Raw genomic sequence first — 16,046 nt, 5'->3', positions numbered from 1 at the left:
CTTGCTCTGTTGGCACCATGCCTTTACCGATGACCAGCTTTAATGACGACATTGTTTTGTTATTATATCATCCTAATATCTGGATATCAATATCATATACTAAGTAAGGCGTACGCCTTGATTGCCCCGTTGGGCGAAAATTCTTGTGTGTGCATGCGTGTGTTTGTGTGTGTGTGTGAAATTAATCAATGGTCGCCCGAAGTTGCCCGGAAAGAGCAGACACCCCACAGGTGGCAGCACCTGCCATCGCAGGCAGCGGCGCACCGTTTCACCGCTCTGAAATTCCGACAGGAGTGGTCTGAGGACTCCCAGGGATCTATGAATGTAAAGTCAAGAATGACCTCACGCACACAGTCGGCGGATCCCAGTGCAACCTGATGCGGCAGCTTGTGGAGGTGGGTTGCGCGGGCTGCGATAGGGAGGCGACTGCCGTCACGAAGTTCGCTCGCGAATCAGAAGGGCTGCGGCGGCTCCGCAGCGGCGAGCGGCGGCTAAGTACAGCCATGCAGAGGTAGAATTACCAGCTGCGCGGCATCGGGTTACATTACGCCGCAGCGCGCGGCGACTGCGTTCACCAAGTGAGCAGGCGGGCTTTCGCCTTCTCACACGCAAGCAGTCTTAAGTGCCTGTGCAACTCTTTCATTACCGTTCCTGTTTATAGCATGTGTGTTAACCTGCACATGAAATCAAATACCGTCCAGTCTCAATTACAATCATCATCATCATCCTAACTAAGCCCTATGCAGGAGAATGGTCTTTCTGGTATCACTTTATTTAACCCTGTCCTGTGCCAGCTGCGGCCACCTTATCCTTGCAGATTTCCTCATCTCATACGAAGACCTGACTTTCTGCAGCCCCCTGCCACGCTTGCCTGCTCTTGGAATCCAGTGCGCTAGTCTTCAAGACCCTCAGTTATGGTGCTTCCGCAATGCATGCCCTTCCCAAGCCCATTCCTTCTTGATTCCGACTAGGATGTCATGAAATCGCATTTGTTCGTTCACCCACAGTGTTTTCTTTAAGATGGAACTTGATCACTAGCCTCCACTAGCCCCATATATTAGTACAGGTAAAATACAGCTGTTATGTACTCTTCTACTGAGGGATACTGGTGCACTGCAATACTCTACCTTGGAGTATCTGCTAAAAGTGCTGCACCTTAATCTTATCCTCCCGGTTGTTGCACTCTGGTTGTGCGTACGTGCGGTCTCTACCAGCCCCAAGTAGAAGATGTCTTCCGTTACCATATCCAACACTTCGCCTCCTGTAGTAAGGTGCTGTTCCCTTCCGAGAGTGTTAAACATAGCTTTAGTTTTCAGCACATCAAAATTTGGACCTACCCTTCGGCTTTGCCTCTCCGGGGCATTGACTGTGAGTTTCACCTCATCCCCTTAGTTACTTAGCATCATTAGCGGAGCGCAGATTACTGTATTGACCATTGGCTTTAACCTCAACTATACTGCATCCAAAGCTATGCGTACCTCCTGTAAATACGTGATGAATGATACCTGTGACATCGTTTCTACGTGCTTCACATCCTTCATGATTGGGATTTTATCTCGTTCGCTGTGAGGAATTTTGGAGGCTGTGCAGCCGCTATAGCGATTTTCGAATACTTGAGCACGTCCCTCTTCTACACCCGGGTTCCGTACAGCCTGCATGGCTGCTGAGGTCTGGACTCAGTCAATTTTTCCTCGTACTTCACGAATTCAATATACAGAGGTTGGTTGTTGGTTGTATCATGCCCAACATTCTAGCACAAAAATTTTGAACATTAGAAAATTGTAAGAAACATCAATGGAAATATTGAACATAATGTTCCATTCTTCTCATAAGTAGGAAAATTTTCATTTCAGTGTTTCCACCGATTGCATCGAACAGTTAAGGCTGCCATATAAACCAATGGGGAACGCTTTTGCTGATAGCTAAAGTGTTAGAAAAAAATTCAAGACTGACGTCGGGTGATCTACCGATATATGGATTGTTATAGGTAAATTTTCCATTATATTAATAAATTCCGTTTATAAACAGTTTCCCCTCAAAAATGCTTTTGCTTAAAATTCTTGGGTATGTCTGCGAATTTCTGCGTTACCTGACTGATGGTTTGAATAATATTGTCTTTTGTGGAGTATCCTTTAAGAAAGCCTGCCTGTTACTTTTAATAATGGAAGTCTAAGGTTTAGTTCTGATTCTACTAACGATTGCCTCAGTTAATACCTTACAGTCAAGGGACCGTATGCAGGTCGGTCTATAATTTTTTAAGTCCTTCACTTCCTCTTTCCGATGGGTAATGTTAGCATTCTTCAACGTACCGTTGGGTGTTATGGCGCATGGCGCATACAGGGTGGCCAGTTTTTCTTGCAGAATCTCCTCACTGACGTTTAACAGCTCTGCAATTATGCGTTCGTCACTAACTGGTTTCCTTCTCTGCACTGCTTGCAATGCCTCCTATGCATAGCTTTTTGCTATTGGCGGGAAGCCCAATTCCTCAATGTACCGTCGTCAGCATGCTTAACACGAACGCTCGATTGCGCGTCCTGCACTGATATTACAGGCCATGAACGTTGGGCGCTGAGTCAGAGACCATGCTGCGCGGTTTGTTTGCGGTGGTTGGAGACAGCTCGTGCCCTGCTTCCACCGTAATAATGCCTCATACGCAGTGGGCGACGCCCAGCGTCGGTAATGTAACGAGAAGACACGCGCTCGAGCGTTCGTGTTAAGCATGCTGACGACTATACCTGCATCCGTTTTATCTTCCTGATTGTATCGGCTGCAGTAAAGGTAGCACTCTGCAGAACTCCTCAGCTACCTTAAGTATCTATTACATGCTGGTAGTGACGCTGCAATCCTTGTCTCCTATCCTAGCACATACGTCTGACTTTTCCTATGCCTAGTTGATTCTTGCTGCTTTCAGGCTACCTCCGTTCTTTAGAGCATGTTCGATTCTATCTATATTATACTTCCTTCAGTCAGTTGCCTTACCCTTAATAACTTTGGCATCTCTGCCAGTATTTTTCTATTCATGCTGTCAGAGGCTTTAAGGTTTCGAGTTTCTTAATAAGATTTTTCTTTTCCTGAGAAAGCTCACCGGTCTCCCGTATACCCCCTACCCACTAATTATATTCTACTCTCTCTAAACACCTCTGCAAGATTATTGCTTATTACTTGAACACTTAGATTATCATCCTCGGTTAATGCGATATGTCTATTCTTTGGCGATATTCTACATTCCTCAAAATTCAGAGTCACCGCTAACTTGTTAGTGGGCTTCTACTTTACAGGTTTCCTCCGTTCCCTCTATAAATGTAGGGTGATTCGAGACTTTACCATTTAATAGCCACCTCATATAACCTTTCCGAGTAACTATAGATTCCGCGCAATATAAGAAGTCTATTTCAGTGTACAGCGAAAGCTGTGATAGGGTTCTTAAAGCATATATAACACTGCGTTCTTCAGTATAATCTACAGCGCCAGCCGTGATTAGTTCATGAACTATCTTAATTTCCACCTGCTACATTGGCGGTTGGCGGCCGCGGTGGGCAGTTGGCAAAGTGGGCAAAAGCAAATTCCCTTTTTCACTTTTAGGGAAGAGGAGGGAGCGGAAGTGCGCGACGAAAGAGAGAGAGAGAGAGAAGGATGCAGGCGACGGGTAGGCAGGTGGGTTTCGAGGTTATGCCAAAGGCAGAGGAATGCCCAACCGGAAGGTGGCTGCCCACTGAAGAAACCAGAGGTAGGCTAGGGTGGCGGAATTGTATGTCGAGGGGGGATGAATGCGCAGCCTGGCGGTGCTTCTAAAACACATTGCAGAGATATATCGCTAAACTGAAGCTCTAACAGCTTTCGCTAAGCCTAGCTGTACTAATATTTTAGTCTTACGTTCGGGCTCTTCTACGCCGACTTCTGGCTCTCATGCTTGCTAGCAAGTTATTTCAGAACTTTCGGTTATTTCAATTCCTCCCCTCTGCTATTCTTGAAACCTATTCCACAGAACCCATTGCCTTGTCTAATGCCTGCTGCTTACCTACCTTGGCGTTGAAGTCGCCCGTCGGTAAAGTGTACTCTGTTTCAGAGCGAAAACTGTTCTTCACGACCAAAGCTGTTAACACCATTCATTGACCGTGAACAAATAAATACATACTGCCGCGGCTGGGTCTCGAACCCGCGGTGGCGAGAACAGGTCAGCTTCGCTGGCCACTGTTCGACAGTAGTATGCTCTCGCCGGTTTTTGTTCTTTAATATACTATGCTGTTGCCGCAGCTGACAGCTCCTTGTGTTAAACTACCCCACACTCTCGCACTTAGCACTGCGCATCGTCGTCTTCATCAACCTCCATCCCCGCTGCGAATAGATCAGATTAGCTTAACCTCGGTCACAGCTTAGCCTAAGTGTTCAGTTCTGTTCAGAATTGCTTTATTGTTTCAACCGGCCCCCCCACCTACACTCTCCGGCATGGCACGCAGGCCTCCGGGAGAGGAGTAGTTGGTTTATTTACTACTAGACTAGCCCTTAAATTTAAGTGAAGGTGCAGCTGCCAGGTGGGCAAAGTGCAATATCGTCGCAAAACGTGCCGACGACACAGCAAAGCTAAACCATTAGTCAATCCTGCTAAACACATGCTTTCACAAGTCTACCGAGTTTAACTACCTTAAAACCGTACCATTCTTTAACTCGACAGCGTTAAAGCCCCGTTACCGAGAAAATCCGACGTTGGCGTTGTGAACGACAAAAAGACTGGCGTAGAGGGGCCCAGGCAGCCGCCCCCGGAGAAGCAGCCTAGATGGGCAACCTAGGTTATGTGACCTTGTGCGGTCATCACAACGTAACGTAACGTAACGTAAAATAACGTAACGTAACGTAATGTAAGATTCCATGAGCGATTACTCTATTTCTACTGTACTGCTGACAGGATAAATAATGTTATAATAGGCACTGGCAGGTTCCAAAGCATCGGCAGCTACGGCTTTGATGAGAAGCAGGTTAGGCCTAGCAACGACTAGCGAGCGGTGCGCTGCCAGCACGACTACCGGCGACACGTGGATGGAAGAAGCGCGTCACTAGCTTGTGTGCAATGTGTTCTAGCGTATAGGTTCCGGATAAGCTTGTCCACTGGAACTTTATATACATCGATCTATCAGTGTATTCAGATATTTCGATCCGGGTTTGGCTGTAATTTCACGGACCATTCTATTGGCTTTAATGCACGATAAGTTATGACGTCATGTCATTCAACGACGAACACGAGATCTCGGGAAGAGTCTGGGTCATTTGACTATACGCAGTCACAAAATAAATAAAAACCATTAATTCGAACAAAATAATTTTATAGGCTGGAGTTCGCGGTGGCGCCTAGACACCGACACCAACGGTGGCTAACCGAAGTGCTCCTGCGAAGTGCGGTTCCATCCGGAATCGAAACGGACCTAGCTCGGTACCCACGGTGGCGCTAATCACCGAACAGCACCGTGGCGTGCCACGCTATGCTGCTCCTGTGGGTTGCATTCCCAACCTGATCTCAGAAGGGCCCGGCAAGGTCCGCGGCATCGCCCTGGCGGCAAGGCGGTGCCACGGGAAAGGGGGACTTGTTTCGACGGCTGCCATGCCATCGCAGTCCTCGAAACGCCCTGGCTGGACGAGCCCACGGTGGCGCCACTCACCAACATCCGCTGCTGAGCGGCAGCGGATGCTCCTGTGGGGTGCCCCCCTGAGCCCAGGTAGGAAGCACTAGTGGTGCTCGGAGTACGCGGTGGTGCAACACACCGACACCCAAGGGCCAACAGAGGTGCTCCTGCGGGATCCTGTTTCGAACATGAATGAGACGCGCACTAGCTCGGGAAACCCACGGTGGCGCCACTCACCGGCACGCCATGCGTGCCCCTGTGGAGAGGGTGGTTGTGGCGCTGATAATGGGAGTAATCTTTCGGCCAACCGGGGCTACCACAAGCCACCAGCGCCTACTGGCTGCCTGCCATTCCTTCGCCAGTTCTTAACCACCAAGCTGTCATGTCATATGTGACTTTAAGGGGCCTCTTATACTTGAAACATAATGCACATAATGCAGATGTGTTGTGGGCTTTAGATGATCCAGATCGGAGGTCGAGGAAAACCTTGACCGCGATAAAATGACCATCTTAATAGCTTGAGTCTATCTAGTCCGTAATAAAAATAAACAAAACGAGCGACTGCATTTCATATATGGGAGAGTTAGATGCTATGCAGTGCGACTCGCTCTTCCGGGTGAAGACCATACCGCACAGGGCGTACTTTCACTACGAAATTCTCGGAGCGTAAAATCGCGCGGAGAGTTGCCGCGCATTCGCCGCCCAATCCTCCATGCGACGCAGCGACGCTGTCACTATACTTGGAGCGTCGCAGGGCTCAGAACAGGCGACCACGAACACGAGCAAATAACAAGTAAAAAGACAAAATTGTGTAAAGATGCGTGTGCGTAACACCGGCATTGTGACTTGGATGCTTGATTAGGAGCCGGGCTAAAGCGTACTGCCTGTATCGGGAGATATGCGTTTTCGCTGTTGCGGCATGAATCCGTATATACCAGCTGTTTCAGGGAAACTAGCCACTACTACTTTCATATAAGGTTTTCCCGCAGGCACGGTTTTTGCCGCATAGTAATGCCAGTCAAAGTCATTAACTCGCCACTAATTTGTAATATAGGTTTTTCTGGAAAAGCAACACATTTTGCGGCACAGTAATAGCAGTGTTCGCGGACTTCAAAAAATAGACGAATTGTGTTCACTAGTAGAGTGAATAACTAAGTACTAACCGTTAACTTTTTAACGATCGTTCTTTTCTTTGACTTCCTTTACGCACTGCTTCTCTGGAGGCCTGTGGGTATATGTAAATAAATGAATAAACTGCTAAGGATAGAAGCCTATTGAATTAGAGGTTGGTAGACGGGAGTTAGTATTAGCAGTGTCAGCTCTTAGAATTTAGAAAAAGCCGTTGTCCTTCCCGCTGTGGCTAAACAAATTTGGCAGCGCCGAAAGTTGGGCGAATTGGTGCACGTTCATGACGAAAAAATAGCGCGAAAGGAGTGGAGGTTTGCCAAGTGAAATCCGCTTCTGGTCAGACTATCTGCACTTCCATTTCTTGTTCTCTCTGTGTCAGTAAAGTATTGGTTTAATCTTTCTTCGTGCATATCTCGCAGCTTTTTCTCTGGATTGTGCTGCTCGTATTATTACGAATACACTGGATACCTAAAGAAACAATAATTCGCTCATTATCGCACATCGTCATCCGCCTCGCAGAAAATATGTGAGCATGTTCATGCGTAAAATCCCGCATTTTTATTCGGTTACAGAAAAGCGGGAAGTTGCAATATTTGTCGCTTCGCCTTTCGCGTGCCTACACAATAACACTACGCCCAAGCAGGGAGCTTCATTCCATTGTTAAGGTCATGTGCAACAAGAAACCTTCATTCCATTTTTGCAGCAGATGCCCTCGTAGCAGTAGCCCATGGCGCAGGTGTAGCGTACATTGTTTTGCGTGGCTTCTGCTCTTTCAGTGTTGAATTTAATGTTACACGAAGTATATCATGACGAGCCCCTCTATTCCCTTCCCTTGCGCGCTCAATAGCTTAACGAGGGACCCGGCTCTGGCAGTTTTGATGCTATAGGTAGCATAGAAGAGTTCTCGCACAGCTTCCGCCCTCACCGTTCGATCACGTTCCTACGTGGCACTAGCGGTGGTACATCACGTACCACGTCCTCCGCTATGGTAGAGGATGGCGCTTGTGACCACTCTCAAGATAAGGTAAGTTTAAACGCAACATAAATACCCACGAAAGCAATAAGAATAAACAGGCACCGCGGTAGCTCAGTTAGTAGCGCACCTGGCGCGAAATTCGGAGGTCGCGGGTTCGGATCCCACCAGCGACATGTTGCTGTTTTTTCTTCTGATTTCTACTGAATTATCTTTGAGCGAAAAAATAATTTCATTATGAACACCACCACAAATTTTTAAAAAGGAACATCCCCTATCTTCTTGGTTACGTCATAACATCAACTGAGCCCCTCTTTTCCCTTCATCTGCTCTATCACAGGGAATTCTTCGAGCCAAACACTCTGCTTTAACGCTACCCTTCCAAGTTTATTGAACACTACTTAAAAAATTTTCGAATACCATAGTTGAAAAAAAAACAGAGTCGAATTTTTCACGAATTGCGCTTTCATAAATAATGCAACACACTTGTGCACGGCTTTAATTTTCAATTTTACTGTGTATTTCCTCCTTTGGCTCTTCCTCGTAACCTAGAAAAACTTCCAGTTTTCTCAACCGCGTTTTTGTTATTCCACGCGTAGAAGTGGCTGCTTTCCATTGCTTTCCTCGAACGTTATGAAGAAACACTAGCTTAACTTCTCGCACCTATTTTTCAGGTATTACTGCGATCCGCCACATTGCCATAAAGCTGGAAGTCTGTACGAGTTTGGCCGATTTAAAAAAAAACCCTCTTTCCAATCATATTTGCCAGGTTATTCTTTTTATCCTCCTGCAAAATGCTGGAAAATATAGTTGCTACCTGCATCTTTGATTTCTTGGATGACCATACCATCTTATCATTTCAGCACGGGTTTAGAAAAAGTTTTTGTCACCGTCACTCAGCTGTAAACTGTTGATTTCCTCAGTTTTGCTTTTGTAAAAGCAAGTCAGGTGAATCAGGTATGTTTCGATTTTAGTAGAGCTTTCGGCAGTGCGCCTCTAATCGCGAGTTTCGGCTTGCATCAGAATTCGCACTCAGTATGTTAGCCTCACTGATCACAGTTGACATAACCTGTCCGTCACATCACTAGAACAGCAGGGAATGCATTGGGGCCCCTTCGTTTTTTTATACTTAATGACATCGTACAAGTCATTCGCCTAAAAATGCGTGTATTTGCGCATTATTATGTACGTTCGAACGATATTGGCAAAAAATGCTAGTTTGCACTCAACTGAACTCTAAGGGACTAGACGAATACGCGGGGTAAAAAAAGGAAACTTTTACAAATCAGTTTTTCTTCCCATCTCAAGTAAAAACGTCCTCTTGAGTTTACATGAGATATCCAGGACAATCACTTGAATGAGTTTAGCAAATTAAAACATTTCGAACTGCACCGTAAGAAGTGAGTTGAACTTCATAACATACATTAAACATACATTAATAATATTTCATCAATCTTCCGCAAACTCTGTTAAATACGTGATAAGCTCAAACCTGATAGGCTCAACCTTCATTCGCACTTTGCCTTTCCCCCCTTCCCTTTCCCCAGTATGGAGTAGCAGGCCAGGGCCATGTTACCAATGGGCCGACCTCTGCTCCTTTCCTTTACTTAAAATTCCTTTCTATCTCTAGGCCTATGAACCTAGACGTTCGCAAGACCGGATGATGCAGAGTGCTCCACTTTCGTCCGAGTATATAAAAAAAAAAACAGGACACAAGACGAGCACTAGTTTTCAACAAAGCTTTGTTCAACAGGTTTCGATGTCGAACAAGTTCGTGCATACCCAAGTTGCGACATGGATACAAAGAACGCAACCGCGAGCTAAGAGACACAGAGACTGCACTGTCAGTGTTTTCTTGCTTGCGGTTGTGCTGCCTGCGCTTTCCTTACAATATGGATAAAGCTTTGATGGGCAGGCCCTAATGAACAGCAAGTGCATGAACAGATAACCATAAAGCAGAATAAAGAAGATACGGTGGGCGCTTAATACTTGCTTAGAATGAAAAAGCATTGTCTCATCGTGAGCTCTCTTAGGAGGTTCAATAAAGATCCGTTCCTTTCTAATGACATACCCACTCGTTTGCCTAAAGTCGTGAGGAAACGCATAGACAAGGTTCAGCTTTATTCGCCAAGAGGCAACGATGCCGTGTTTAAAGAAAGGGGTGTTATGCTACCGGCTGCGTGCTCGCCCCGCGCCTTCGGAAAATATTTTTTCTTCTTCGCTGTAGGCGTCACGATCTTACAGTCTAGTCCTGACGTCATAGGAGAGTATAAGGACGTCACTGAGGACTTTCGTGCATTGGACGGCGACGGACTCCGCCTTATCTGCTAATGGGGCACATAATGCTTTCTCATTAATAAATCACAATTCATCGCCTGTCGATGATGGCTGCGCTGAAAGTCAGGGCTAGTTAAGTGATTTTTTGTTCTCGTCTTTGGGTTCACGCTGCGCTACTGCTCGTTAGTCTTGAATAATGCTACAACTCGTTGGACCACATTTATTTCCCCGCTTTAAGTTTGGCGAGACAGCCAATACCCAAAATATTTTAGACGAGGTGGCATACAGGCGAACAACGCTTAATTTGTAGAACTGAGCGTTGGGCACAACCTGACATGCAAAGAGCAAATGCTTCAGATTTTTTTTATATATATAGATGCACGGAATAAGATCAGGCAAATAGGGGCAAGCGTAGGGAGATCCAAGGGACACCCATAGCTAACTTACGGAGTGGTATGTAGTGGCTGAGTGGTATGCGAAATCATGATACTCATCATCACCAGCCTAACTAAATACGTTCTCTGCATGAAAAAGGCATCTCCTATTTATCTCCAGTTAGACAGCTCCTGCACTAGTCAAGAATACGCTACTGCAGCCAGTTTCCTTACCTCATCTCCGTATAAATAAATCTCTGCTGCCCCCGGCTAGGTTTTCATCCCCTTGTGCCCACTACGTTGCTCGCCACTACCCTAGCGACCAAACACTATGATTCCTGCCCTTTACATGGGATTCCCAAGTCACTCGCTCAACTTGTTTTCAGTCAAAAAATCGTTAACCTTCAGATAAACACAGCGCTGTGTTTGTATCTGCCTTGTCCCGTCCTTCATGCGCTGAGCCTTCAGTTTGAACCATGTACCGATTAGCCCAGACAAATACCGTACTGTAACCTTATTGTTCCTATAGTTTCGTTTCCATAGCTCCCTGCGCCGCCTTTAAAGGGGCACCGCGATGATTTCCTCAGTACCGGTTAATATCATTAAATAGATTCATCATGATTTCCAGAGACCAGAGCAAAAATAATTATTGAAATCCGAGCATGCAAACGAAAGTTATACCGCTCTGAAAATTCGAAATGGAAAGCTCAGACGAAAACGCATTTCACTCGCCCATTTCACTCACCCAGTACCGAGATTGGGCGCTACCAATCAGAACCGCGCCTAGCGCACACGTAGCGGAAGCGTGCATGCAGTTGTTGCCTTGTGGGGGCTGTAGACAGCCGCGCATTTTGACGGCGTCTTCCCCCCGTGTACGTGCAACTTCTTTAGAGGGTGTTGATACGTGACGCCATAGTCAGGGCAGGGGTGACTAACAACAAAGGAAGCTCCCCGAAGTTTCTTTTTTAGTCGGACTGGAAGGCTGTCGGCAGCAGCCCCCCTCCCCTCCAAACTCGACTCCCGTATCCTGTCCTGCCTTTCTCTTCAAAATTTTGGGCAAGGTGTGTCGACTGGTTTTTTTTTCACTGCCGTCTTGGTATGGTCACGGCCGATCTCGACGCACGCGCTTTCTGGTTTGAGCCAACGTTTTTTGAACAGCGCTGGCCCCCACGATGGTTTGGAGCGGAATGTAAAGTGTCGCCCCTAGCTGTGTTCTTGTTAGTTTTCGTTCGCTTTCCCTGCTTCTTTCCAGTTTCTGTGGCATGCGAAAAACTTTCAGTACTCAGAGCCATAATATTTTGGATTCATTTCGCAAGTATAAAGGAACAATATGCAAACTCGACGCCCAACCAATGAGAAAGGCAGCGCCCTATCTGGATGCCACCTCATTTCCGCTCCCGCAAATGGCCGCCGCGTTGCGACACCATCGGCTCGAAACAAGTATTTCTAGCGAAGATTAAAATATCAAATATTATGATTTCGGTGATCTCATTGCGCGTTCAAAACTCACAATGTCCCTTACTCTGCATACAAAGAATAAAGACCCCATGCTTTATCTACGTCGCAGGGCACCTTTAAACCTGTAATGCTCACGTATTCAAAACGTCTGAGAAAAGTTTTGAACTCTCAAGGTTTTATTTCAAATTATCCTATCATTGCGGAAATGTACAAAAAAAAAGATTTATTCAGAAAAAGATGGCCGCAACATAATAACCGGCTACATTTCATGGTTTCTGAATGTCAAAGGACGATAAAACTGGGCACAAATAAGCAGCCGCGTAAAATAAATTGTTCAAAACTACCTACTCCATCATCTGCTAATGCAGCACTATGACAATCAAAATTATTGTATGTTTTGTAGTTAGGATAAGCTTTTCTATGAACACTACATCATCTACACCACCTCCTGAATCTTTGAGAGGTGACACGTAGGCCTTGCTTTGAAAAACACGTTAAAAATGCCTTTCTCCAGGTTGCTATTTATGTAGATCTGTGAGCAAAAACGATAATTATTTAAATTTTACGATAAATTGGGCATCGCAGCATATCTAATTTGGAGCTTTTAAATTAGCCTCCAGTTTACAGGCCCCTAGACAGGTAGCATGCATTGCTTGTATATTCCCTTTCTCTGGGACACCGGTAGGACTGGGTGAAATAATTCTTTCTCTAGTAACTGGTGCATTACTGCAATAAAACAAGTTCAGCGATAACAAAGTGAAGGTTGCAAGAGAGGCGCACAAACGACATTGACCGGCGCTGACTTCTATCTGTTTGTAGAAGCGTTAAACCAATTTATACACGATCACGATAAAAATGAATAACAACCAGTTTTGAAGGCACACTTCGAAATATATCATTTCCATAGTATTGCACACATGGTGCATACGTAGAATTCTTCGCTTTAGAATAAAACCCGGTTTTCCCCGATTCTTGCATCCCGAACACAGTTCCCAAAAACTAAGCTAAACCAAATTTTCACCCGGAAATCCACCTTCTTTAAGAGAACATGGCGTACCTTACTTTAGCAATAAGTAAAAAAATTCACGTTAGGTAGTGGCAGTCATCTTATTGGCATCACTGCATCCAGCCTCGCTAAGGACGTCCTGCTCCACTGATCTGTGCGTCTAATATGGCCGTTGTGAAACGGAATGTTATCGGAGGCTACAAAGGAAGGTAGGTCTTGCAGGGACGTGCAAGTACTTCACTTGAGACGGGAATGCCCTTGACGAAATGATTACAGTAAATGAGATGAGAGGTGCAATATCTGGTATTATAACGTCTCTTAGCGCAAACTGCCGTTCTATATTTTTTATCAGAATAATGAAAGAAAAAAAGCAGCCTTTTATGTCACGCACCTTAACCAGCACATCAAGTAAATTGCAGTTATCTGCTAAAAAAGCTCCTAAGATCCTCTCATTTTTCGAACTTTTTCTTTAAAAACAGCGCTTCATTTCTAGTTAAGAAATGTCGCCTTATTTTTACGCGCCGGATTCAGGACACAAATAAAAGCGCAAACACCGTATCACTGCAGTTACAATACATCTTTGCTTCATTGACCACTGATCAGTCGGGATCGTGCGAGTAATATAGTAGGGATGACAAGGGCACGGGGGACAAATGCGTCGTGTTATGCTAGCTGTGAACAAGATGCTGTGAACATAAAAACTACGAAATAAAACTTCACAGTACTCTGGTTGCATACGAGGTCTGTTAGAAAAGTATCCGACTTTATTTTTTTTTTTTTTGCGAACACCTGATGGATATGAAGCAAGCGCGCTTGCATCACGTGACCTTCAACCTTCGTGCGCATGCACGAATTTTTGCCGCCTGCCGATAGCGTCAGTCGCTGGGAAGCAGCATTTGAGTGAGGCGGTGCGCAGTGCTCTCGTCGGTTTTTTATTGCAAGGAAAATGGCGGAGTGACAGGAGCAGCGCTACTCCATCAAATTTTGCCATGAACTGAGCGACAGCCAAGTGGAAACCATTCAGAATATTCAGACGGCTTTCGGTGAAGATGCTATGAGTAGCACACAGATTAAGCAGTGGTACAATTGATTTAAAGATGGCCGCACATCGGTGGAGAGCGAGCCACACTCCGGTCGGCCATCAACATGCCGAAATGACCAGGTCATTGCCGAACTGAACGCTGTGGTGATGCGGGGCCGTCGCGTGACTATCCGAAAAACTGAGGAAGAGGTGGACATGAGCAATTTTTCCGCACATTCCATTATCACCGAAGATTTGGCCATGGAGAGAGTTGCGGCGAAATTCGTGCCGAAGCTGCTCACGGTGGAGCAAAAGCAGCTTCGTGTTGAAGTCTCACAGGACATGCTGGATCCGCAAACAGTGACCCCGGCTTAATCAACATCATAATAACTGGTGACGAGTCTTGGGTGTACAGGTACGACCCGGAAACCAGATCCCAGTCGTCACAGTGGAAGCATTCCACGTCACCAAGACTTCAGAAGGCCCGCCAAGTGCGCAGCAATGTGAAAGTGATGCTGACTGCTTTCTTTGGCACCCTCTGTGTGGCAGACCACGAGTACGCACTCCACAGGGTCAAACAATGACCAAAGAGTGCTACAGGGATGTCCTATGTTGCCTACGTGATGCTGTGCGGCCCAAGAACCCGGAGTTGAGGTCAACAGGAAAGTGGCGCATCCATCACGACAATGCTCCCGCACATTCCTCGCACTTGATTCAGACTTTTTTGGCGAAAAACCAGACTCCTGTAGTTCAACACACTCCTTACTCTCCTGATATGGCCCCTGCGATTTCTGGCTGGGGCCCAAAAACAAAAGGCCATTGAAAGGAGCGCGATTTCAGACAAGGAAGAACATTATGGCTGCAACGACAGCTGAGCTAAACTCCATTCCGAAAGGGGCCTTTTCGGAATACTTCCCAAAATGGCAGCACCGCTGGGAGAAGTGTGTGGAGTCCCAAGTAGACTACTTTGAAGGTGACTAGGTTTGGAACGCTCCAGTTATGCAAGTTTTTTTTCTACGGCCAAAGGTCGGATACTTTTCTACCAGACCTCGTATAGCCTATGTGGTCTCCCACAGCTACTGTGTCTTCAGTAAGCACGGACAAAACCGAATTTCTCTCCTATCATCTACCGTAAAAATTGTATTGATCATCTTGTTTCTCTGGACGCGCGTGGGTTGTATCCTGGGAGTGTTGGGCTCTATGGAGCAGAATTAGAGCCACGAAAAATGTAGACATTCGCCAATCGTGGTCTTAACTACCATCTCTAACCTGGGGCCCAAATAGTGTACATCATTCTGGTCGTGCGAATTCTATTGCGAACAAAAGCTGCGCTAGCTTGGCTTTCAGTATTTTGAACGCTTGGATAATCAGTTATTCTCTTTAATGAGGATTGCTAGTGGAGCGTAAAAATTTCGCGCTTTACGCAGAATGACCAGGATAGGCAGTGACGACAAAGCAGTACTGATGATTAGCATTTATGAAATAAACAAGTGGCTTGGGTACGTTGTTCTGATAACTTTCTTTTTTTTTTTGGTTCGACATACAACGAAAGATGCTACCTACCGAACAGCAAAATAGGAAAGATGCACACCCTACCGAAGGCCATTAAGATTAGGGGTATTTAGATCTTCCCTTATACTTGTGTAGCGAGACTTGTGGGCGCCTGACAAGTTATATGTGCTGCTATGAAAAGTAAAATAAATGCGATCGTGAAATTTGCGAGCTCGTTCTTAGAAACCAACAAGAAAAATTTGAAGGTACAGGGACTCACACTTTTATTTTGTCTTGCCTTTGTGTTTTCCGCCGTTACAAAAACAGCTCGCAGTGTCACTACACACATAAATGTATAAAATTGAAATCATAGCGGAAAAAGTGGAATGAACGCTGCAGCAGCTTTGTGAACTTGACAAATCGCTTACGCAGCGAGCGAGAAAGTTGGCAACATAGAAACTGAAAAAAAAAATACAAGAATTTTTTTACGACTGTTCCTTTCCGTTTTACAGTTTCGTTTTCGTGTTAACTGAATGGGCACTGACAAGCTGCCGCTGTATTTGATCAGCATAAGTGACATTTCATTGTTAGAAGCTCTCACTTCTAAACGCCTGAAAGTTAAAGGTAACCGCAAGCCATTCGAAAGAAATGTCGTGCCGCAGGATGTGGTGCTAAATCGGGCCATAGACCACAAAATGAACAG

Source organism: Amblyomma mixtum, chromosome 2, assembly GCF_055824585.1.
Source record: "Amblyomma mixtum isolate Tamu chromosome 2, ASM5582458v1, whole genome shotgun sequence".
Classification (NCBI taxonomy): domain Eukaryota; kingdom Metazoa; phylum Arthropoda; class Arachnida; order Ixodida; family Ixodidae; genus Amblyomma; species Amblyomma mixtum.
Note: the sequence above shows the minus strand (reverse complement) of the source record.